A 27,378-nucleotide genomic window follows, 5' to 3' on the forward strand; every position below is an offset into this window, starting at 1 on the left:
GTGATGCCACTGATGTCAACAACTTCAGACCTATATCAATTCTGCCAAACTTGTCAAAAATATTTGAAAAACTAATCTACAAGCAGCTTTACTCTAATCTACCCAAACACAATATACATAGCTCTTGTCAATATGGCTTCAGACCCAAAACGAGCACTACTGATGCACTAATTAGTATGATTAACTTGATACATGCGGCTCTTGATAAAAATGAGTTCCCTGTTGGGTTACTTGTTAACCTACGTAAGGTTTCTTGACACTGTCAATCACCAAAACCTTCTTCTTAAAATACATCATTATGGAGTCAGAGGTCACTCCCTCCAATATCTTCAGTCTTACCTTACTGACAGGCCCTAGTATGTTTCTGTGAATAATTCCATTTTTCCAACCCTACCCATCAACATTGGTGTTCTTCAGGGCAGTCTAATTGGCCTTCTCCTCTTTCTCATATTTATTAATGACCTTCCACATGCCTCTCAACACCTCAAACCAATTCTATTTGCTGATGACACAACCTTCATTTTCTCCAGTCCTGACCCTCTTGCTCTAAATGTCACAGTGAATACTGAACTAAATAAAGTCCATCTTTGGCTAACTGCTAACAAACTCACCCTTAACATTGACAAAACTTTCTATATTTTGTTTGGTAATAAATCCTCAAATCAAATTAATCTATGAATAAACAATATCCAAATTAGTAACAGAGTAGATGGCAAGTTCATTGGTGTTTTCAACGACAACAAGCTGAATTTCCAGGGACACATTCTAAATATATCAAAAAAAGTTTCTAAAACTGGTGACATTCTCTCTAAGATCAAATATTATGTACCTCGCCCTGCCCAGGTGACGCTCTATTACTCTCTCATCTATCCTTATCTCAATTATGGTATTTGTGCTTGGGGTTCTACTACCCAAAATCATTTACGTCCTCTAATTACTCAACATAAAACTGCTATTAGAACAATATCTAACTCTGGCCCCAGACAGCACTCGGTACCCTTACTCAAATCTTTGAATATGTTAGATATTAAGTCACTGCACATCCTCTCATGTGTACTCTATATATTTAAAACTCTGAACTGTAATGTCAATCCTGGCCATAAAAACTTCTTAGGTTGTTCAGAACCCATGAGCACCACACCAGAAACAAATACCTATTTGATATTCCAAGAGTGCGCCTTAACCAAACTAGAAATGTTCGACAACTCAAGGGACCCAGCATGTGGAATGACCTCCCTAATCATGCCAAAGGCTGTACCTCTCTCGACCAGTTTAAGAGTTGAACTAACTACTACCTAATTAGCTGAATGTAACCTACCTTAGTCTCTAAATGTCAACCCATGTCTTGCTATTCTAAACAATGCTGTTTGTTGACCAACTTGTACAATTGCGGATTTTTTCCATGTTCCCCCTTTTCTTCATTTTTTTATTCCTTTTTTTCAACACAATTTATACTTTTCTCCCAATTACTATTAAGTTTTAGTCTAAGTGTTTTTCCCCCACACCTTGCTGGAAACGCTATGCGTATTAGTGGCTTTAGGTATTGTATATACTAGCTCTATCTATAAATCCAACACTATGTTTGTAACTTTGCATCTATGTATGTACTTTTCCTGAATAAAATATTATTATTATTATTAGGAACGTTGGGAACAACTTCCTCCAGGGAGCAACACTAATGAGGTCGAAATGGGATAACATGGGTTGGTCTTGTCGTTTGTTTCAATCACATTTGGGTCACTGTGTACTTAGCTACCTTCTGGGGATGCTACATCATCTGTGGGCAGCCGTGGGCTCAAGGAGCAGGTAACAAAACTGGAGGGGCGGCAGAGTCCTCAGAAGCGGTGAGCGTTCGTTGTGGGGTTCTTATTCTTAGGACTAGCAGTACTCGGCCACAGCAACCTACCATGTCCCCCAGTCCTCCTCATCATTTTCCCCTCACCCGTCTCCTCGGCTTCCCAACCATTCCCCTCGTCCTCCCCACCATTCCCCACTCCCCCATGCCCTACTCCACTGTCCCTTTGTTCTCCCCACCATGCCCCACTCCCCAGTCCCTATGTCCTCCCCACCATTCTTCATTTCCCCATCCCCTCGTCCCCACTATCCCAAACTCCCCCGTCCCCTCATCCTTCCCCACCATTACCCCTCCCTTGTCCCCTCGTCCTCCGACCCATCTCTCACTTCCGTCACCTCATCATCCCCACCATTCCCCACTCCCTCATCCGATGCCTTCCCAAATAATCTGATGTTTCCATCAGAAAATTGGGAACATCAAGTGATCTGATGTTCCTATCATTGCAATATAAGAAAAACAGTTAAAAAAAATGAAATGAAAATATGAAAAAAATATAAAAATAAACTATTCTCACGCAATTAATGGTCTGGAAAAACAACACAGCTCAATTCTAACACAATTCACACAAAATAATTAAATCAAAATGAAAAAAATCAAAATCTAAGAAAATTCGTTTTAACAATGCAATCAGAAACATTGAAAGCATAGTTTTTCCTGTGACAGGTGTGGCATCTATACTTATACTTGCGAAATGAACGGTATGGTAAACAACACAGCTCAATTCCAACACAATGTCACACAAAATAATTCATTAGAAATAAAATAAATTGAAATCTATGAAAATAAAATTTATCAGTGCAATCAGAAACATTCAAATGGAATTCGTGATATATTTAATAAAGCGTGCATGTTGCTATAATGTGCAACAGATGGCGCTGTTTTTCAAAAACGCATGTTTTTACCTGTCACAGGGGTGACATCTATATAGTAGGTATATAAAAAGATGCGCCTATTCGAATGCAACGTTGTGTCAAAATTTCAAAGCAATTGGTGAAGAACTTTCGGAGATTACAGCGTGTGTTGCCCTTACGTCCAACAGATGGCACTGTTTTTCAAAAATAGCATGTTTTTACCTGTCACAGGGGTGACATCTATATAGTAGGTATATAAAAAGATGCGCCTATTCGAATGCAACGTTGTGTCAAAATTTCAAAGCAATTGGTGAAGAACTTTCGGAGATTACAGCGTGTGTTGCCCTTACGTCCAACAGATGGCACTGTTTTTCAAAAATAGCATGTTTTTCCTGTCACAAGTGAGGCATGTATATAGTAGATATATAAAAATACACGCCTATTTGAATGCAACGTTGTGTCAAAATTTCAAAGCAATCGGTAAAGAGGTTTCAAAAATTTCCCTCACATGAAAAACATATGAAAAACACAGTTTTTAAGAAAAAGCATGTTTTTTATCGTCACAGACTTGACACCAATATAGAATGTATATAAAAACATGATTGGATGCGAATGGAACGTTGTGTGAAAATTTCATAGCAATCGGTGAAGTACTTTCGGAGATTAGCGATTTTGAACAAACGAACATTTCCATTTTTATTTATATACTAGCAGTATCCGCCACGCGTTGCTGTGGCTCAGTTTGGTTAAATGGCAAAGAAAGAAAAGAGAAAGCGCGCGTTTCTAATATGTTTCATTTCACAAAGCTTGTGGGTATACATTGTGGTTTTGTTGTTCCCTTGTCTGTGGAGATATAGAGATTGTCTGGTTTGCCGACTCTATAACACGCAACATATAATTGTCCATGTGAGAAGCAATCCGTTTCTAGATATAAACTGCACAGTTTTAAAGATAGGCCCTGAGCTTTGTTGATGGTGATTGCAAACGCGAATCGAATTGGAAATTACAATCTTTTAAATTGAAATGACATATCTGTTGGAATCATAGGAATGCGAGGAATGAGGACATCTTCACCTTTGAAAGGTCCTGTCAAGATTGTTGCTTCTACGACGTTGCTCATTAATTTTTTTACTGCAAGGCGCGTGGCGTTGCAAAGTTTTGGCTGGTTAATATTTCGCAACATGATAATTGACAAGCCGATTTTCAATTGCCGTACGTGTGATGGTATCCCTGGCAGATCGAGTGAATTAAAAAAAATTTGGATAATTAACTGCTTTATCTTCTTCCACAACAGTGTCGACGAACTTGTATGTGATTGCCTCGCTTGAATGTTCTTAAGTTCTTAGACGTTTTGTTCTTGGCCACAAGAATAGCTCGTTCACTTAGCCAGTCGTGATTCTTATAATTGGTTTGAATATTGGGAAATACTTTTTCAACCAGTTCTTCTTTGGACGTCATTAAATTGCAGAATTTATGAGGCAATGAAATTCGTCCTGAGGTCAGATCAACCGGCACGTTTACGTTCCCTATCTCCAGAAATTGATGTGAGAATATCTCAGTTGATAAGTCGTTTTTCAGTAGCAACATAACTACACGCATATTTGTAGTTAATTTAAATGTCTTTGTGGTGCCACAAAGTAGAGTATTTCAGGCAAGCATTTATTTCGTCCGCTGGTGTCGACCGAGGAATTACAAGTAATATTTGCCTGAAATCTACTGCAAGCAATATTATTGCGTTCCCAAATGGTCTGATTTTTCTACGCAAATCTTGCAATGATCGATCAAGAGCCTCGAGCGATTTTTGTGGGGCATTGTGCATTCATCCCAAACAATAAGTTTGCATTTCTGGAATACTTTTCCCATGCTGGATGCTTTGGAAATGTTGCACGTGGGAGTTTCAATGAATTAATTGCATGTTCAATGGCGATTTCAAAGCCGAAGTAACAGTTCTTCCACCTGTTAGCAATGTCAGAGCAATTCCAGATGATGCAAGAGCTAAGGTTATGTCATTTTGGGATCGAAATGCTGCCAGAATCAATATAATTAGGAAGGTTTTACAGTTCCTCCTTGCGCATCTAAGAAGATTTCTCCAAGCCCGTTATTGACAGTTTGAATTATTTGATTGTTAATGCCTTTTCGCTCAAGCGTTAGCCTAGGAATATTTGATTAAACATACGACAATAGATCACCCATGTTGTAATTTTGTTCACAATGCAATTCTACATCAAACGAAGCAGTAGTAGATCGATTCGGTGATTGCATTTCCAATTGATTGAGAAATTTGTTCGCGATTTCTAAGCACACGTCTTTAATCATTATGAACGCTTTGTTGTAGATTTTTGCTGTAAAATTCATGTTCATATTTGAATTTGCCTTGCATATTCGACGGATATCTTCAGCCATGTGCAATTTATATTTCTCCCATAACTCTGTTGGAGATAACAGAGAGCCGGTGGTCAATATGATTGCAAACAATGCACGAATTTTATTTGGATGTGATGTGTTGGACGCGTCATTAATGCATACATCCCAGTGCCAGTCGATATCCAATAAATTCAGAGTTTGACATGCACTACGGGAAGTGGCATTTGTTACACCGTTGACAAATCTCAATTGCTGGAAAGACGTTGGACCGAGCACATTTACCAACAGAATGCGAAGAAAGAAGCATTCATCCTTTCACATTATTTGCTACTGGCATTCCATGTGTAATACATAGGCACTTCCGAATATAGCATTGTTTTCGCAAATACGTCATTTTGACATTCCGTGAAAAAAAAAACAGTTAACGCTGTAGCCGGTGGATTCACAGCTGTTTGTTGCACATTTGGAGCTGCGAAATAAACGTGTTGTCCATTTTCGTTGTTTTCAAAACAAAAACAAAAAACACTAGCGAAATATTTAAATTCAAACACAGATCAATCGACACAGCTCAATTTTACCACCAATTGCACGGAAAAATAATAAGAACAGATAAAAAAAAGAAATTAAAAGCAATGAAAAAAGAAACAAATAAACTATACCTACGAAATGAACGGTATGATAAACAACACAGCTCAATTCCAACGCAACGTCACACAAAATAATTAAATCAAAGTTAAAATAAATCAAAATATATGAAAATTCAATTTATCAATGCAATCAGAAACATTGAAATGGAATCATAACATATTTTGAATAGCTTGTGTTGGTCTTATGTGCAACAGATGGTGCTATTTTAAAAAATGCATCTTTTTACCTGTCACAGGTGTGTCGGCTAAATAGTAGGTATATAAATATATGTACGTATTTGAATGGAATATTGTGTCAAAATTTGAAAGCATTCAGTGAAGAACTTTTGGAGATTAAAGCGTGTATTGCTCCTACGTCCTACAGATGGCACTGTTTTTCAAAAAAGCATGGTTTTTCCTGTCACAGTTGAAGCATGTAGACATATAAAAACACTCGCCTATTCCAATGCAACGTTGTATCAAAATTTCAATTCAATCGGTAAAGAGGTTTCGAACATTTCCCTCACATGAAAAACACAGTTTAAAAAAAAAAAATCCTGTCACATACGTGATATCGATATAGTATGTACATAAAAACTTGCCTGCATGGAAATGGAATGTTGTGTGAAAATTTCAAAGCAATCGGTGAAGAACTTTCGGAGATTAGCGATTTTGAACAAACGAACATTTAGATTTTTATTTATATAGAAATATATATATTAGTATATTTTGGTAGCAGTCTTTTTTGTAAACATATGTTGTTAAATATGACCGAAAAAGTAAGATTAATAATTCTAACACGACTCATGCAGTCCATATTGGTCTGCTTCCACCCTGTTGCAAATACAATTGTATTCAGTGTGAATTGGGGCACCAAGGCGGAGGGGCCACTGCTACACGAAGGGATTCTGGATCTAGGTGTGTGCCTATTGCTGACATGGGTACTGCCAGGAGGAAGTCTCCTGCATGGGGGGCGGGCACTGCTCTGAGGAGGGCTTTCTCCTTGTCTGATGTTGCGGCGCTGAGCATGGCATCAGCTACTTTTTCCACTAGTGGGTGGTCCCGGCCGGACTGTTTGTATTTTTTTGTTGGCTCTATAATGGTTGCTGGGGCTGCAAGAACATCCCACTGGTTTGAACATTCAGTGAAAGCAGGATCGTGTATTCCTGCTGAATCTCTCAGGGTTGCAGGTAAGATATCTCTGACGAGGACGTGCGATGCATGAGAAGAGGAAAGGAAGGCTGGTAGAGCAATTTGGGAGGCTGTGCGGACACCAAGGCCGCCAAGTCTTACAGGAAGGGTTGCTTGCTCCCACTGAGAATCGTCCAATGGGAGGTTCAGGACTTTCACCAGCATGGACCTCAGAAGGGTGTTAAACACATTAAACTTAGGGCTGCTGTAGGATGGAGAACATCTCAGAAAGTAGGTCAACTTAGGGAGAGAAAGGCATCTTGTGAGGAGAAAGAGAGCATCATGGGCATCGATCTTGTCAATCCTGTCCATCATTCTCTTTAGATTAGTGATTTTTGCATCCAGGACCTCTTCGATTGCTTGTGGGCCAATGGGGGCACCCAGGAGAGTGCAGTCCGGTGACTCGACAACGAGAATGTCTGGAAGAAGTATGAACATCAGAAGTCCACCAGATAATAGGGTTAGGAAAAAGGACATTCCCTTGTTTGTGCCTGAAGAGGCAGAGAGCTTCTTCGAGCATTTTGAAAAAGTAGCCAGTATTAAAGAGTGGCCACAGGAGGAATGGGCCCAGCTGGTCCAGTTAAGATTGACCGGTGCAGCCAGGGAGGCATACACCCAATTGTCACTGGAAGAGTGCCATGATTATGCCACAGTGAAGAACAGCATATTGCGCTCATTTCAGTTGACCTCAGAAGCTTATAGGAAGCGCTTCAGAGAGATGATGAAAGTTGGAGCATGTACGTTTGCCGAGACAGCAAGGGATCTGGAAAGACGATATCAGAAATGGATTGAAGCTGACGGAGTAGGATCTTACACTGACCTGAAGCAATTGATGGTCATGGAAAAGTTCTTAGAAATGATGCATCCCGAGATAAAGTTCAAGATCCAAGAAGCAGGAATAAAGGAGTTGAGACATGCTGCAGATAGGGCGGATATGATTACGGAAGCATACAAGAGATTTAAGGGAAAACAGAGTGAAGAATGAGGAGAGACGCAGCAATGGCAAACCCAGTGGAGTTTGGGGAGGAAGAAGTTTTGTGGGACAGACAAGCAGATCAGCTAATTTTAAGCCCCAGGAAGGAAAATTGCCGAGTCTGCCTGCTGGAGGTAAGCAGAAAAATAAAAATGTGCAGAGGAGACAAGAGTCCAGTGAAGCTCCACTAGAGTACTGAGTAGTACGTCTGGCCCGAGGAACTCCAATATGAGTTGGCAGAGTCAGAGCCACTCAGGGGCGTATTGGAAAGATTTCTCCCAAATAAAGTGCTACAAGTGTAACAGATTAGGTCACATGATGCGACATTGTCGGCAAGGGCAAGAGATGTCGTGACCCTGACCACGTGTGATCCCCCGGAAGAAGTACGTTGATGTACAACAAGACAAGCCACAGAAGGTAGATTTGATGAATGATCATTATAGGCCGTTCATTAGCAAAGGATGGGTCGGTATAGAGGGTCAGCCTGAGGTGGAGGTTAGTATCCTCAGAGATACTAGAGCCAATCAGAGTTTGATTCTGAGAGGATCTAATCGGAAACAATCGACTGTTAGCTGGCAGTAGGAGGATAAAGGTTACATGGGTTGTTGTCTAAGAGTGACATGCCCGTGTGTGCTGTCCAGTTGAAGTTAGATTATTTGTCGGCGGAGGTGATGTTGGGAGTGTGCCCCAACATACCTGTTCCTTAAGTCCAAGTGATCCTGGGGAATGACTTGTGTGGGTCCAAGGTGTTGCCAGAGCTGATAGTAAAAGCTGTGCCGGAGGAGTACCAGAATGTCTGCGGTACTTGTCCTAGTCAGCATCCTCGAAGATGAAGCAGAGGACAGTCAAGTCATTGTATATCCGGCCTGAGTAGTGACAGAGTCGGATGTAGCCGCCGAGGATGACACTGGAGATGATGTAGCAGTGTCGACTCCACCAAGGGAGGTCAATGTGGACATGTCTGGGTTGTTCGGTGAAGGTCCAGTTCAGAAAAAGGAAGATTTGAGGAGACAGGAAATGAAGATGACCCTACCTGAACGGTTCAGCGTGAACTGAGCGGACCTGATTAGGGGACAGAAAGAGGGGTTTATAGATCTAATCAGGGAGGCGAAAGGGGGAAACTCATGTCCGAAGTCCCCCATGTATTACTACTTAGACAATGACGTACTAATGAGGAAGTGGCGACCCGACAAAGCCGTCGTAGATAAGGTATGGTTAGAGAAGCACCAAGTGTTAGTGCCAAAGGAGTTCAGGATGGCAGTGCTAGAACTAGCCCACTCCGTAGATATGGCAGGGCACTTAGGGGTGAAGAAGACCTTAAATAAGGTGCAGGAGCACTTCTATTGGCCGAACGTGTGGAAGGATGTAAAGAGGTATTGTAGGATATGTTAGGCATGTCAATGTGCAGGTAAGCCGGCTCCAGCTATACCGAAGGCACCTTTAAAGCCCATACCGGCGTTTAGTGAACCTTTTGAGAGGGTCTTGATAGACTGTGTAGGTCCGTTGCCAAGAACCAGAAAAGGCTACGAGTATTTACTGACCATAATGTGCACAGCCACCCGTTTCCCCGATGCGATCCCCCTGAGAAGAGTGACGTCACGAGCCGTTCTGAATAGATTACAGAACTACATTGCGTGGATAGGCATGCCCAAGGTAATCCAGACGGACCAGTGGAGCGTCTTCCAGTAGAAGTTGTTTAGGGAAACTGTGAAAGGATGGAGGATAGAGCAAGTGCGCTCGTCACCGCATCACCCTTAGTCGCAGGGAGCGTTGGAGCATTTCCATGGAATGCTACAGAGCTTGTTGAGGGTATACTGCGCTGAAGAAGGGAGTAAGTGAGACGTGGCATTACCATCCGTGTTGTTTGCCATCAGGGATGCGGTAGTGGAACCACTGGGATTCACCCCATTTCATTTGGTATACGGACACTCAGTGAGGAGCCCAATGGGTGCACTGAAGGAACAACTCACCGAGGATAGGCAGAAGGTGGATGTGGGACAATATGAAAATACTTTTAGAGAGTGACTCTCTAGGGCCAGAGATTTGGCCAAGGAAAATCTGACAACGTCCAAAGCGGGGATGGTCAGATATCACGACAGGAAGGCAAAGGACAGGAGATTTAAGGAAGGAGATCAGGTGTTAGTCCTCCTGCCAGTGAAAGGAAGTATATACGAGTTGAGATTTTGTGAAAGCAAAATCGTATACCATCCAGAAGGCGCTAGGGGATGTGAATTATGTAATACATATGCCAGATCGTCCGAGGAAGTCACAGGTTTGCCACGTGAACATGATAAAGAAGTACTATGACAGAGATAACCTCTAGGCGAAGATGAACAGTTGGAAACCCCATCGAAGACGACTGTGCTTTGTGTGGGAGACGGCAAAGGAATAGAGGAGGATAACGGTAAGTTAGAGAGGGCCGATGGCGCGAAGATATCGAATACGGAAAGCCTGGCCAAGATTAGTGAGCATCTGGGTCATTTGGAGGATGACCAATGCCAGGAACTAGTGGAGATCCTACGGAGGAATAAGTCGTTATTCACGGACGTGCCCAGAAAACACCGCGGAACGGTGCATGAAGTAAATGTATGGAGTGCTGACCCCATCAAGCAGCACCCTTACAGAGTTAACCCGGAGAAAGCAGCGGCGATGAGAGCAGAAGTAAAGTATTTGCTAGATAACGACTAGGCAGAGGTTAGCGACAGTGACTGGGGTTCGCCGTGCCTCCTCGTAAAGAAGAGTGATGGTACGTACTGGTTCTGCACCGATTACAGGAAAGTGAATGCAGTCACTGTCACTGACTCGTTCCTGATACCACTCATAGATGATTGCCTAGATCGGATTGGGAGTGCGCGGTATGTCTCAAAAATAGACCTGCTGAAGGGATACTACCAGATTTCCCTGTCCTAGGAAGCCAAGAGGGTTTCAGCGTTCGCGACACCCGACGGCTTGTACCAGTATAAAGTGGTATCGTTCGGAATGAAGAATAGTGGCTGTTGTTTCCAACGAGTAATGAATTAGGTATTACAAAGGATGTGCAGTGTACATCGATGATATCATAGTGATCGTTGATTCCTGGAAGGATCACGTGGATTGACCTTAAAATTTGTTCGATCGACTGGAGAAGGCCAACATGACGATCAACTTAGCAAAAAGAGAGTTCGGAAGAGCCCGCCTGGAGTACCTTGGATATATAGTAGGGCAAGGTGAGGTTGCTCCGGTAAGAACAAAGGTAGAGGCCATCGACAACTTCCCAGTACCCAGGAGTAAGAAAGAATTGTTGAGATACCTTGGGCAAAAATTTCTCCACTGTAGCCGCTCCTATGACGAGTTGGCTATCAAAGAGCAAGAAGTGAGAGTGGAATGGAACAGCGCAAGAAGCGTTTGAAAAGACCAAAAGACTTTTGACCGAGGCGCCTGTACTAGTGTCGTCAGATTTTGGAGTGCCGTATACGTTATTTGTAGATGCCAGTGATATAGGGGCTGGAGCTGTATTGACACAGCAGAGTGATGGAATTTATTGCCCCGTGTCCTTTTTCTCGAAGAAGTTCGTTAAGCACCAGAGGTCGTACAGTACGGTCGAGAAAGAGACCTTGGCACTGGTGATGGCATTGAAACATTTTGAAGTGTATGTGAGGGGGGGGGGGGGGGAAGGAGACCCAGTGACGGTGTATACAGACCATAATCCCCTAGTTTTCCTGAGAAAAATGAAGCATGCGAACCAGAGGTTAACCAGGTGGTTTTTATTGCTCCAAGAGTATGACCTGGTGATGAAGCACATAAGAGGATGAGACAATGTAGTGGCTGATGCATTATCCCGAGCCTAGCCACTGGAATAATTCTCAAAAACAAGGAGGAGGGAGTGTTATGATCCCAGGCAGCCGTAAAACGAGTCTTCCTTTGAGAATTATTCTATCAGGCCTGACCTGATTAGGAGAAAAAAGAAATATAAACATAAAGGTTCATATGTAAAATAATTGGTTGGATTTGATAGATAATTTAAGAATGTGGGACAGTGAATAAGAAAATAAGTAAACGACTTGATATAAGATGTGGCGAGTTTGCTGGAGGCGTGAGGCTCGCTTGAGAGGAGCTTGAGCTGAAGAAATCGTGAGGGGAGGGTGTGCTCCGTTTGAGCCCTTGTTAGAGAGGAACCTCTGTTTGATACACCTTCAAGAAGAAGGAAGTGGACAGACGTCTCGACTGAGGAATAAGTTAGGAGGTGTGACAGTTCAAGTCAGGAACTGCAGAAGGTGTTGAGGGAGCAGTTAAAGCAGTTCTGGGGGTAGCCTGAGGAGCCCTAAGTGTCGCCGCCCCATCGAGGAGCGCCCTGCAGGAGACCTTTTTGTGGTAAGCATAATTTTAACCAGTTTACAGTGATTGCCTATAGTTGATCGTGTGCCCAGCGGTCGTAACGAATGTTTATTGATACATTAGGCATATTTTATTAAGGCAGAAGGCCTAAAATAAGAGAGTAAAGATGGAGGAACATCCTGAAGGGCGGAGCGATGTTTGTCCACTCCGACCACTGGAGGGCAACTGAGAGGGCCAGCCGCCAGCTGCCTCGAGGGCCTCCGGGCCGGGCGGAGGATGGACCAGCCCAAACGTCAGTCCACACTCACAGCATGAAGAGAGCAGAGAGATGTTGGGTGTAAACATATTGTGTGGTTTACTTCGTTTATGTGTTCATAGGGAAACATTTTTATTGGCGTGTCAATGGGTTGCAGGTTTGTCTAGGAAAGGAGTTGCTGAGAACGTCGAAGCCAGCAGAGAGGGAGTAGTTGATGAGACTCCAAGATTGTGGAAGGTACTAAGCTCTGTGGGAGAGCAGGCATATAGTGAGGAAAAGAACCTCAAGCTGTGAGAAGAGGAGTAGTAGAATGAAGATTCACACGCTATTGTGATACCAGTGGTGAAGCACCATTGCTTCTCAAGGAAGACTTCATGGTGTAGCGGCCTGGAAGAGCTGCGGAGGACCCTGGTAGATAAACCCGGAAGAACCTGATGATGTCAGGGTAGTTAACTTCCACATGTGGACGGGAAGTTCTAGTTGACTAACTGTAGGGAGTTGGTAGAGTGTTTGGTTGCCATTAGCGTGCAAGACGCAGTGAAAGGTGTATGATTGATTACTATTTTTGTGCCAAGAAGTACTTTTACTTAAATATAGAGTTATGACCTCAGGCTGGATTACCTCCAGTGACATACATATGTGTTCTAGGACTGATAGGGTGATTGATTGATCATTGTTGTTTATCAGGGAATATTTATGTTGATGTTTATAAAATTATAGCCATAGGCTCAAATGCCTGCAGATATTTATATGTTCCAGAGTTGGTAGCGCCATATCATATTGTACTGCATGATTTACCCACTTGGTGAGGCTGATAGTGCAATATTGTCTTATAAGACTTGACCTACTTGATGAGGTTGGTATTATTAGGTGGTGAGTCAGGGGTTTGGATACCACTTGATAAGCAGATGATAGAGTCCTGATGGTATTGGAGTGCAACCTGACTACAATAGTTTGGAGATATATATTATTATACGTGTATATGTATTGTCCATGTGCCTTGTCCAGTAAATGTATTCAAATTTGCTGGTGTTTGCCCTTGTCCATCAGAATCTGCCACCGAATCTCACTATGCTGGAGTTCCGTAAGTTACAGAGGGAGGATCCCTCATTAACACCATTATTCTTCCAGGCCGAGACTCAATCTGATAGTATTCCTGGGTTCTTTATAGAGAACCAATTGCTCTACAGCAGGTACAGACCCAGTAAACTAACGGAGGATGACGATTGGGCTAATGTCGACCAACTAGTAGTTCCCACCAGCCTACGGCCCGATATTCTACACCTGGCCCATGGAGCGCTTTCTCACTACGGTTTTAATAAAACCTATCACGCCATCAGACAAGACTATTACTGGCCAGGTATGATTCAGGATGTAAAAACTTATGTACAACAGTGGAATACATGTCAAATGGAAGGAAAACCCAACATCTCTTTTCCCAAGGCTCCCTTGATTCCTATCCCGGTGCCTTCGGAACCCTTTCGCAGACTCGTCATAGACCGTGTTGGTCCTTTACCCCGGACCAGTTCTGGCAACGCTTATATACTAACCATCCTGTGTCCAAATACCAGATTCCCCATAGCAGTTCCTGTAAAGAATATTACGGCTGCTACTGTGGTGAAGCAACTGTTGAAGATCTTTACACAATATGGTTTTCCTCGGGAGATTCAAAGTGACTGCGGCACCAACTTCACCAGTGATCTCTTCAAGAAGACACTGGAAGAATTCAACATTACTCAGGTATTGTCCAGCCCCTATCATCCTGCTTCACAAGGTTCTCTTGAACGTGGTCACCAAATTATAAACTCACTCCTTAAGAAATTTTGCAATGAAACTATGAAAGACTGGGATAAACAACTTGACATCATCATGTGTATTTTCAGAAGTCTCCTAAATGAGTCTCTAGGAGTGTCTCCTTATGAGATGCTCTACGGACGTAAGTGCCGTACTCCTCTTAAAGCTTTTAAAGACTCTCTACGTAATGCCACCTTCAGTGACCCTCAGTATGTGCCCCAGTTTCTTCAAAACTTAGAGCACATTCTAGAGCGAGTGCATAAATTTGCCAACGATAATTTATTAAAAGCTCAAGATAGAATGAAGACTCATTTTGACAAACATAGTAAAATCAGGAAATTTAAAGCAGGAGACATCGTTTTAGCATATTTTCCGATCCCTGGTTCTCCATTGCAAAACAAGTTTTCAGGACCTTACCGCATCAAGGAGTGCAGAAACAACCACAACTACGTTCTTGAAACTCCAGATAGGCGGCGGAGGACCCAGTTGTGCCAGGTCAATCTTTTGAAGAAGTATAAAGGTACACCCCCCACTGTGTTAGTATCTCTCTCCACCTTTCAAGATCCATACCTCCACAGTGAGACCTTCCCTGCTTCTCCTCCTGGAAGCACTAACTCTGAGTTAGTACCTTCCAACTCGGAAATTCTTACAGATCTTCCTAAATATTTGCAGGACTGTAACAGTGCTCCTCTCATCAGAGTATTCCAAGAACATCAGAAGTTGTTCAGTGATGATCCCCAGGAATATAATGTGGTTCAACACGACATCCAGCTACTTTCCTGATACCCGGCCGATTCGTCAACCCTTCTACCGCATCAGCCCGTACAAAAAGGAAGTTATGCGTGCTGAGGTACAGTACCTTCTGAATCATGGGCTGGCCACCCCTTGTGAGTCCCCTTGGGCCTCACCCTGCATCTTGGTGCCGAAACCTCACGGTAAAGTACGATTATGTACAGACTATAGGAAACTGAACCTCCTGACCGTCAAGGATGCTTACCCTTTATCTCGTATAGATGATATCCTTGATGCCGTAGGTAATGCTACTTATCTCTCCCAGATTGACTTGTTAAAGGGCTACTATCAGATTAGTCTGACAGAGCGGGCTAAGGAAATATCTGCCTTCACCACTCCTTTTGGCCTGTACAGATATGAACGCCTTCCTTTTGGATTGTGTAATGCCCCGGCCACCTTCCAGCGAGCTGTCAACTGCGTCATCCATGGCCTAGATCACACCTAAGCCTACTTGGATGACATCATTGTGGCAACTGACACCTGGAACGAACATCTGCTCCAGCTGCAACAATTGTTCTCCAAGCTCCTGACAGCTGGCTTTACCATCAACTTGGGCAAGTCCGCCTTTGCTAAAGGTAATGTGCGTTATCTTGGTCATGTGATAGGAAATGGCAGCCTAGCTCCTTTAGACATTCATACTCAACTCATTCAGCATTACCCACAACCTACAACCAGGAAGCAGCTCCTGCGCTTCCTTGGCCTTGCATCTTACTATCGTAGGTTTGTAAAAAGTTTCAGTACGGTAGCGACACCATTGATTAATCTGACCAGCCCCAAGCAACGGTATCATTGGACCATTCAACAGACCGTTGCCTTTGAACAACTAAAGTCTCTGCTATGTTCTAATCCCATTCTCTCCTCTCCAGATATTACGAAGCCCTTCATCATCAATGTCGACGCAAGTGGCACCGGCATCGGGGGCGTTCTAATGCAACAGCGTGGAGAAGAGGTTCTTCCTCTCAGCTACAAATTGAAGCCTCATCAGAGGAACTATAGCACCATAGGAAAAAAAACTCCTCTCCATCGTCCTGAACCTTCAACATTTCGAACCTTACCTACAAGGTAATCGGTCCATTACCATCTATTCAGACCACAATCCCTTACGATTTCTGCAACAAGTCCAATTCAGCAATAAATGTCTTCAACGCTGGGCTCTGTACCTTGATTGTTGCCGCCGAAGGCGCCTAGTTTTTTGTGCACCCCATACTCATCCTGTGAGCGGTAGCGCAAAAGCATTACAGAGGGCACAAAAGGTCTTTATCAGACCTCATCTTAGATTATTACATAAACAATTTCTTCAATTCTTCACACCTTATAGATACAATGTCAGCTAGTTACAGAGAAAGTGCTATTACAAGAGCTACATATTTACAGTAAGTCATCATACATTAATGGTAGGTCTTATCGCTAATACATAATAGTTTGGCCAATGGGGATATTACAGAGTCATAGGGGAGCTTCTGATTATTATTAGTCCTCACAATACACTACTTGTTTCTGAATCTCATATGTCGTTCATCTACTGGAAGCAAAATGTGGGTACAGTGCAAGGATTTCAGGTAATTTATCCATGGTAATAAGATAGGTTGCCATATCATACAGAGTGGGCTTAGATTTATCTCTAAAAGGCTCAATTTTACTACAATCCAAGATAGTGTTCAAGTGTGTGTCCCTGCCTATGTCCACACACTTTACACTTTACTTCATCTAGATCCCTATACAAGCCGAACTGCCAGAAATACTTGTAGCCAAGTCTTATACGAGCTGTGACAACATCTGTTAGTCTACTGACTTTGTTACTTGCCCCATACACATGTTTTACTTCACACATTTCATTGTGATGAACAATGGACCTGCTAGTTCCAGTTTGCACTGTTCTACTTTCTTCAAATCCATCCAGGAGTTCTCGTCTAATGACACTTTTAAGGGACCTATTTGATAACTCAAGATTCCGTTCAATACTGTCTTTATTTACTGCAGCCTTAGCAAGGGCGTCAACTTTGTCATGTTCCTGCATGCCAATGTGAGAAGGAATCCACAACATTTTTATATTTACCCTCTTGCTAAGTATTCTTATATATCTACGTCTAGCTTCCAAGACAAGCACGTTATTACTTGATTGCAAACTGTTTATTGCTCGTAGTGAGGAAAGGGAGTCAGAAATAATTAAGCTGTCTACTTCAGTGTTGTCAATAATTTCGAGTGCTACCAGTATCGCTACCAACTCGGCTTGCATTGTGGACGCCCAGTTACTAATTCGGATATTTCTTTGAATTGTGCTGCCATCGGGCTGATGAGAAATAACAGCACTTCCTGCCCTCCCTGTAGCTGTATTGAGTGATCCGTCAGTGTATATGGTCTGTGCAATGTTGTTTTCAGTTTGTATATTGTGAATGTGTTCTATGGTGCTTAATTTAGCAGCAAGCTGAGCATGAGGGTTGCTTGTGATTAGTTTCTTGGTGGGGTATGCAGGGGTCAGGATGTCAAAAGGTACTATCTGCCAGGGTGGAAGGAAGTGCTGTACTCTTTCATCTGTATATACATCGTGCAGTCCCATCATTTTAATATGAGTGGCAGTTCTTTGAATCCATTTAGACTCGCTAGTTCCATTTCGTATGTGTTCTAACAGTGCAACTGACACAATGTTGTTTTTGTTATCATGCAGCAGCTTTAGTCCCATCATCTGTACCTACAGAACTTTAACCTGGAGATATTCTTCATTAAGGGCTCGGATAACATCATAGCAGACGCCCTCTCCGGAGTCTACGAGGTAGAGGAAGCTACTCGTACCACTCTTCCGTCTAATGAAGTAACTTAACCCATAAGAGCAGGATTCGGGGGAGAGCTGTGCCAGTAATCTCTTTCAAGAGAGATTTAGCCTGCTCCTTCCTACATCACGTTACTTCTATACTTCTGCAACACCATGATACCACATTCAAGAATAGCATATAAGTGGAATAACAGACATCTCTACAGGGGGTACACTACCTGCTCTCATTCTCCTCACTCCCCTCCCTCACTGTCGGCGCACCACCTCGTCGATCACCAAACGACCACTTCAAACCAACACTCTCCCCATTAGTGAATCATGAATCAGCGACTTCATGCGACTCCAGCGCCATCTGCATCATTAATATTTAATCTCGCACGAGCAGTTGGCCTCAGAATATTCTTGTGCTCTCGAGCTGACGCTTCTATCTAAGCCTACGTCCTGTATATTAGTAGAGGTTTCAGCCCAACCCGTCCTCTTAAATATAACGTCACTTTTCGCTCGCAGGCGCGCTATGGCCAAATTTGGACGTAATTTGAAATGAAATCGACTCACAAAAGTGGCGTACTGTTCCGTTTTCTGTTTGAGTCGTCCGGCTTACTCGGCCAGCTTAAAAAAGGAAACTTTCCTTTAACGTTTTTCATACCGTTTTGAAACATATGAGAATTTCCTGCCCACCTAACCTATCAGAGGAACCTTAACTTACTGTTATTGAAAAAACAATCCCAAATTTATTTTATTTTTTTTTTCATTTTCAAATTACGTCCATATTCAGCCATACGGGCAAACGGCCAAAAGCGACGTTCTTTTTAAGAGGACAGGTTGTTCAGCCAGCCCACTATTCTCAGCACCTTTAACTAATTTTTGTCTTGCTTATTGTAGAGTAAAGTAATCATTATTTTATTTCATATTGTGTTTTGTCTTTGTATATATTTTGATCCGTACTGTACATAGCCAAGGGATTATCTTTATTTTGTTTATATTTGTTTAGAGTTAATTATTTATAACATTTGTTTTGCATGTTTTTCCCTTTCACTTTACCACAGGAGACAACCGCCAAACAGTCAACATTTTGTTTCTCTCTTTTATAATGTGATTTGTATTTACACCAGCCATAGAGAAGACTGCCTTAACACCTACATTTCTTGTATATATATATATGTCGTACCTAGTAGCCAGAACGCACTTCTTTGCCTACTATGCAAGGCCCGATTTGCCTAATAAGCCAAGTTTTCATGAATTAATTGTTTTTCGAGTACCTAACCTACCTAACCTAACCTAACCTAACTTTTTCGGCTACCTAACCTAACCTAACCTATGAAGATAGGTTAGGTTAGGTTAGGTAGGGTTGGTTAGGTTCGGTCATATATCTACGTTAATTTTAACTCCAATAAAAAAAGTTGACCTCATACATAATGAAATGGGTAGCTTTATCATTTCATAAGAAAAAATTAGAGAAAATATATTAATTCAGGAAAACTTGGCTTATTAGGCAAATCGGGCCTTGCATAGTAGGCCGAGAAGTGCGTTCTGGCTACTAGGTACGACATATATATATATATATATGTATGTATGTATGTATGTATGTATGTATGTATGTATGTATGTATGTACATACATACATACATACATACAAAAATTGACCACTTACATAAGGAAATGGGTAGCTTTATCATTTCATAAGAAAAAAATTAGAGAAAATTTATTAATTCAGGAAAGCTTGGCTTATTAGGCAAATTGGGCCTTGCAAAGTAGGCTGAGAAGTACGTTCTGGCTACTAGGTACGACATATATATATATATATATATATATATATATATATATATATATATATATATATATATAAAGTGACAAACACAAGACAGAACACGGAACAATGGGTATAAATTGGATAAGTGAACATATGAATGGAAGTAACTGCAGAAGGTCTATTGGCCCATACTTCCTCTTGCTCCTTCGATATTGGTTCGGGGTCTTGAAGTAGGTAGAATATAGTTGTGCATTAATTGGCTGTTGATTGCTGGTGTTGACTTTTTTATGTGTAGTGCCTCGCTGATGTCAAGCCGCCTGTTCTCGCCGTACCAATCGATGATTTCTGTGTTCTTTATTAAGATTTCTCTGGTGATGATATGGTTGTGAGAAGCGATTATGTGTTTCTTGATGGCTCCCTGTTGCTTATGCATTGTTAGTCGCCTAGAAAGAGACGTTGTTGTCTTGCCTATATAATGAGTTCTTTGGGGCTTACAGTCCCCAAGTGGGCATTTAAAGGCATAGACGACGTTGGTCTCCTTCAAAGCGTTTTGCTTGGTGTCAGGCGAGTTTTTTATGAGTAGATTGGCCGTTTTTTTGGTTTTATAATAAATTATCAATTGTATATTCTGATTTTTGTCTGTAGGGATGACGTTCCTATGAACAATATCTTTCAGGACCCTTTCCTCCGTTTTATGAGCCGTCGAAAAGAAGTTCCCGTAAAATATTCTAATTGGGAGTACAAATGTTGTGTTGTTGACTCTTCAGAAGTTGCATGGCGTTATAACTTTTCATTTTATGATGTCTTCAACGAAACCGTTAGAGAAGCCGTTGTTGACTAGGAATTGCCTTTCCCTATAGAGTTCTTCATCGACTTCTTTCCATCCTGAGCTGTGGCTTATAGCATGGTCGACGTAAGCATTGACAACACTCCTCTTGTACCTGTCTGGGCAGTCACTATTGACATTGAGGCACATTCCTATGTTTGTTTCTTTGGTGTAGACTGCAGTATGGAAGCCTCCACTCCTTTCCATGACAGTTACATCCAGAAAGGGCAAAGTCAACATTCAACAGTCAACATTTTGTTTCTCTCTTTTATAATGTGATTTGTATTTACACCAGCCATAGAGAAGACTGCCTTAACACCTACATTTCTTGTATATATATATATGTCGTACCTAGTAGCCAGAACGCACTTCTTTGCCTACTATGCAAGGCCCGATTTGCCTAATAAGCCAAGTTTTCATGAATTAATTGTTTTTCGAGTACCTAACCTACCTAACCTAACCTAACCTAACTTTTTCGGCTACCTAACCTAACCTAACCTATGAAGATAGGTTAGGTTAGGTTAGGTAGGGTTGGTTAGGTTCGGTCATATATCTACGTTAATTTTAACTCCAATAAAAAAAGTTGACCTCATACATAATGAAATGGGTAGCTTTATCATTTCATAAGAAAAAATTAGAGAAAATATATTAATTCAGGAAAACTTGGCTTATTAGGCAAATCGGGCCTTGCATAGTAGGCCGAGAAGTGCGTTCTGGCTACTAGGTACGACATATATATATATATATATGTATGTATGTATGTATGTATGTATGTATGTATGTATGTATGTATGTACATACATACATACATACATACAAAAATTGACCACTTACATAAGGAAATGGGTAGCTTTATCATTTCATAAGAAAAAAATTAGAGAAAATTTATTAATTCAGGAAAGCTTGGCTTATTAGGCAAATTGGGCCTTGCAAAGTAGGCTGAGAAGTACGTTCTGGCTACTAGGTACGACATATATATATATATATATATATATATATATATATATATATATATATATATATATATATATATATATATATATATATATATATATATATATAAAGTGACAAACACAAGACAGAACACGGAACAATGGGTATAAATTGGATAAGTGAACATATGAATGGAAGTAACTGCAGAAGGTCTATTGGCCCATACTTCCTCTTGCTCCTTCGATATTGGTTCGGGGTCTTGAAGTAGGTAGAATATAGTTGTGCATTAATTGGCTGTTGATTGCTGGTGTTGACTTTTTTATGTGTAGTGCCTCGCTGATGTCAAGCCGCCTGTTCTCGCCGTACCAATCGATGATTTCTGTGTTCTTTATTAAGATTTCTCTGGTGATGATATGGTTGTGAGAAGCGATTATGTGTTCCTTGATGGCTCCCTGTTGCTTATGCATTGTTAGTCGCCTAGAAAGAGACGTTGTTGTCTTGCCTATATAATGAGTTCTTTGGGGCTTACAGTCCCCAAGTGGGCATTTAAAGGCATAGACGACGTTGGTCTCCTTCAAAGCGTTTTGCTTGGTGTCAGGCGAGTTTTTTATGAGTAGATTGGCCGTTTTTTTGGTTTTATAATAAATTATCAATTGTATATTCTGATTTTTGTCTGTAGGGATGACGTTCCTATGAACAATATCTTTCAGGACCCTTTCCTCCGTTTTATGAGCCGTCGAAAAGAAGTTCCCGTAAAATATTCTAATTGGGAGTACAAATGTTGTGTTGTTGACTCTTCAGAAGTTGCATGGCGTTATAACTTTTCATTTTATGATGTCTTCAACGAAACCGTTAGAGAAGCCGTTGTTGACTAGGAATTGCCTTTCCCTATAGAGTTCTTCATCGACTTCTTTCCATCCTGAGCTGTGGCTTATAGCATGGTCGACGTAAGCATTGACAACACTCCTCTTGTACCTGTCTGGGCAGTCACTATTGACATTGAGGCACATTCCTATGTTTGTTTCTTTGGTGTAGACTGCAGTATGGAAGCCTCCACTCCTTTCCATGACAGTTACATCCAGAAAGGGCAGCTTCCCATTGTTCTCCATATCGTACGTGAAACTCAACACAGAATTCTGCTCAAATGCCTCCTTCAGCTGCTGCAGATCTCTGGCATCAGGTACCTGTGTAAAAATGTCGTCAACATACCTGCAGTATATGGCCGGTTTCCAGCCCATGTCAACTAAGACCCTCTGTTCAATGGTGCCCATGTAGATGTTCGCAAACAGGGGAGTACCTAGGGGAGAACCCATGGCGACCCCATCTACTTGCTTATACATGTGCCCATCTGGGCTCACGAAGGGTGCCTTTTTAGTGCAGGCTTGGAGGGGTTTCCTCAGTATGCTTTCTGGCATGTCAAGAGGAGTACAAGCCGGTTCACGATACACTCTATACACGATATGGCCTGGTATGGTGTTTATCCATGTGTACCATGTACCATAGGCACATGTGTACCTATGAGTGTGTGTGTATGTGTGTGTGTGTGTGTGTGTGTGTGTGTGTGTGTGTGTGTGTGTGTGTGTGTGTGTGTGTGTACTCACCTAGTAGTACTCACCTAGTTGTGTTTGCAGGGGTTGAGCTCTGGCTCTTTGGTCCCGCCTCTCAACCGTCAATCAACAGGTGTACAGATTCCTGAGCCTATTGGGCTCTATCATATCTACACTTGAAACTATGTATGGAGTCAGCCTCCACCACATCACTGCCTAATGCATTCCATTTGTCAACCACTCTGACACTAAAAAAGTTCTTTCTTATATCTCTGTGGCTCATTTGGGCACTCAGTTTCCACCTGTGTCCCCTTGTACGTGTTCCCCTTGTGTTAAATAGACTGTCTTTATCTACCCTATCAATTCCCTTCAAAATCTTGAATGTGGTGATCATGTCCCCCCTAACTCTTCTGTTTTCCAGCGAAGTGAGGTTTAATTCCCGTAGTCTCTCCTCGTAGCTCATACCTCTCAGCTCGGGTACTAGTCTGGTGGCAAACCTTTGAGCCTTTTCCAGTTTAGTCTTATCCTTGACTAGATATGGACTCCATGCTGGGGCTGCATACTCCAGGATTGGCCTGACATATGTGGTATACAAAGTTCTGAATGATTCTTTACACAAGTTTCTGAATGCCGTTCGTATGTTGGCCAGCCTGGCATTTGCCGCTGATGTTATCCGCTTGATATGTGCTGCAGGAGATAGGTCTGGCGTGATATCAACCCCCAAGTCTTTTTCCTTCTCTGACTCCTGAAAAATTTCCTCTCCCAGATGATACCTTGTATCTGGCCTCCTGCTCCCTACACCTATCTTCATTACATTACATTTGGTTGGGTTGAACTCTAACAACCATTTGTTCGACCATTCCTTCAGCTTGTCTAGGTCTTCTTGAAGCCTCAAACAGTTCTCTTCTGTTTTAATCCTTCTCATAATTTTAGCATCGTCCGCAAACATTGAGAGAAATAAATCGATACCCTCCGGGAGATCATTTACATATATCAGAAACAAGATAGGACTGAGTACAGAGCCCTGTGGGACTCCACTGGTGACTTCACGCCACTCGGAGGTCTCACCCCTCACCGTAACTCTCTGATTTCTATTGCTTAGATACTCCCTTATCCACTGGAGCACCTTACCAGCTACACCTGCCTGTGTGTGTGTACTCACCTAGTTGTACTCACCTAGTTGTGCTTGCGGGGGTTGAGCTCTGGCTCTTTGGTTCCGCCTCTCAACTGTCAATCAACAGGTGTACAGGTTCCTGAGCCTATTGGGCTCTATCATATATACACTTGAAACTGTGTATGGAGTCAGCCTCCACCACATCACTTCCTAATGCATTCCATTTGTCAACCACTCTGACACTAAAAAAGTTCTTTCTAATATCTCTGTGGCTCATTTGGGCACTCAGTTTCCACCTGTGTCCCCTAGTGCGTGTGCCCCTTGTGTTAAACAGCCTGTCTTTATCAACCCTGTAGATTCCCCTGAGGATCTTGAATGTGGTGATCATGTCCCCCCTAACTCTTCTGTCTTCCAACGAAGTGAGGTTTAATTCCCGTAGTCTCTCCTCGTAGCTCATACCTCTCAGCTCGGGTACTAGTCTGGTGGCAAACCTTTGAACCTTTTCCATTTTAGTCTTATGCTTGACTAGATATGGACTCCATGCTGGTGCCGCATACTCCAGGATTGGTCTGACATATGTGGTATATAATGTTCTGAAAGATTCCTTACACAAGTTTCTAAAAGCCGTTCTTATGTTAGCCAACCTGGCATATGCTGCTGCTGTTATCCTCTTGATATGAGCTTCATCGGACAGGTCTGGCGTGATATCAACCCCCAGGTCTTTCTCTCTCTCGGATTCTTGAAGTATTTCATCTCCCAAGTGATACCTTGTATCTGGTCTCCTGCTTCCTACCCCTATCTTCATTACATTACATTTGCTTGGATTAAACTCTAACAGCCAATTGTTCGACCATTCCTGCAGCTTGTCCAGGTCTTCTTGAAGCCTCAAGCTGTCCTCCTCTGTCTTAATCCTTCTCATAATTTTGGCGTCGTCAGCAAACATTGAGAGGAATCAGTCTATACCCTCTGGGAGATCATTTACGTATATCAGAAACAGGATAGGCCCAAGTACAGAGCCCTGTGGGACTCCACTCGTGACTTCACGCCAGTCTGAGGTCTCACCCCTCACTGTAACTCTCTGCTTCCTATTGTTTAGGTACTCCCTTATCCACTGGAGCGCCCTACCAGTTATTCCTGCCTGTTTCTCTAGCTTATGCATCAACCTTTTATGGGGTACTGTGTCAAAGGCTTTCCGACAGTCCAAAAAAATGCAGTCCGCCCACCCTTCTCTTTCTTGTTTAATCTTTGTCACCTGATCGTAGAATTCTATCAATCCTGTAAGGCAAGATTTACCCTCCCTGAACCCATGTTGATGGGTTGTCACGAAGTCTCTTCTCTCCAGATGTGTTACTAGGTTTTTTCTCACAATCTTCTCCATCACCTTGCATGGTATACAAGTTAAGGACACTGGCCTGTAGTTCAGTGCCTCTTGTCTGTCACCATTTTTGTATATTGGTACTACATTAGCAGTGTACTCACCTATTTGTGCTTGCGGGGGTTGAGCTTTGGCTCTTTGGTCCCGCCTCTCAACTGTCAATCAACTGGTGTACAGATTCCTGAGCCTACTGGGCTCTATCATATCTACATTTAAAACTGTGTATGGAGTCAGCCTCCACCACATCACTGCCTAATGCATTCCATCCGTTAACTACTCTGACACTGAAAAAGTTCCTTCTAACGTCTCTGTGGCTCATGTGAGTACTCAGTTTCCACCCGTGTCCCCTTGTTCGCGTCCCACCAGTGTTGAATAGTTTATCCTTGTTTACCCGGTCCATTCCTCTGAGGATTTTGTAGGTTGTGATCATGTCTCCCCTTACTCTTCTGTCTTCCAGTGTCGTAAGGTGCATTTCCCGCAGCCTTTTCTCGTAACTCATGCCTCTTAGTTCTGGGACTAGTCTAGTGGCATACCTTTGGACTTTTTCCAGCTTCGTCTTGTGCTTGACAAGGTACGGGCTCCATGCAGGGGCCGCATACTCCAGGATTGGTCTTACATATGTGGTGTACAAGATTCTGAATGATTCCTTACACAGGTTCCTGAAGGCTGTTCTGATGTTAGCCAGCCTCGCATATGCCGCAGACGTTATTCTTTTTATGTGGGCTTCAGGAGACAGGTTTGGTGTGATATCAACTCCTAGATCTTTCTCTCTGTTCGTTTCATTAAGTACTTCATCTCCTATTCTGTATCCTGTGTTTGGCCTCCTATTTCCACCACCTAGTTTCATTACTTTGCATTTACTCGGGTTGAACTTCAACAGCCATTTGTTGGACCATTCACTCAGTCTGTCTAGGTCATCTTGTAGCCTCCTACTATCGTCCTCAGTTTCAATCCTCCTCATAATTTTTGCATCATCGGCAAACATTGAGAGAAACGATTCTATACCCTCTGGAAGGTCATTTACATATATCAGAAACAGTATAGGTCCAAGGACTGACCCCTGCGGTACTCCACTCGTAACGTCTCGCCAATCTGAGACCTCACCCCTCACACTGACTCGTTGTCTCCTGTTACTTAGGTACTCCTGTATCCAACGGAGTACCTTCCCTTTCACTCCAGCCTGCATCTCCATTTTTTTCACTAGCCTCTTGTGTGGCACTGTGTCAAAGGCTTTCTGACAATCCAAAAATATGCAGTCTGCCCACCCTTCTCTTTCTTGCCTTATTTTTGTTGCCTGGTCGTAGAATTCAAGTAACCCTGTGAGGCAGGACCTGCCATCCCTGAATCCATGTTGATGCTGTGTTACAAAGTTCTTTCGCTCCAGATGTTCCACTAGCTTTCTTCGCACAATCTTCTCCATCAACTTGCATGGTATGCAAGTTAGGGACACTGGTCTGTAATTCAGTGCCTCCTGTCTATCCCCTTTCTTGTATATCGGGACTACGTTAGCTGCTTTCCAAATTTCTAGTAGTTCCCCTGTTGCCAGTGATTTGTTATACACCATGGAGAGCGGGAGGCACAGTTCTTCTGCTCCTTCCTTTAGTATCCAAGGGGAGATTCCATCTGCACCTATAGCCTTTGTCACATCCAATTCTAGTAAACACTTCCTTACTTCCCCGCTGGTAATCTCAAACTCTTCCAGTGGTTCCTGGTTAGCTATTCCCTCTCTTATCTCTGGGATTTCTCCTTGCTCTAAGGTGAAGACCTCCTGGAATTTCTTATTCAGTTCCTCACACACTTCCTTGTCGTTTGTAGTGAATCCTTCTGCCCCTAACCTTAATTTCATAATCTGTTCCTTTACTGTTGTTTTTCTCCTGATGTGGCTATGTAGCAATTTAGGCTGAGTCTTTGCCTTGCTTGCGATGTCATTTTCGTATTGTCTTTCTGCCTCTCTTCTCATCCTAACATATTCATTCCTGGCATTCTGGTATCTTTCTCTGCTCTCCAGTGTCCTGTTATTCCTATAGTTTCTCCATGCCCTTTTACT

The sequence above is a fragment of the Procambarus clarkii genome, chromosome 17, assembly GCF_040958095.1.
Source record: "Procambarus clarkii isolate CNS0578487 chromosome 17, FALCON_Pclarkii_2.0, whole genome shotgun sequence".
NCBI classification, from domain to species: Eukaryota; Metazoa; Arthropoda; class Malacostraca; order Decapoda; family Cambaridae; genus Procambarus; species Procambarus clarkii.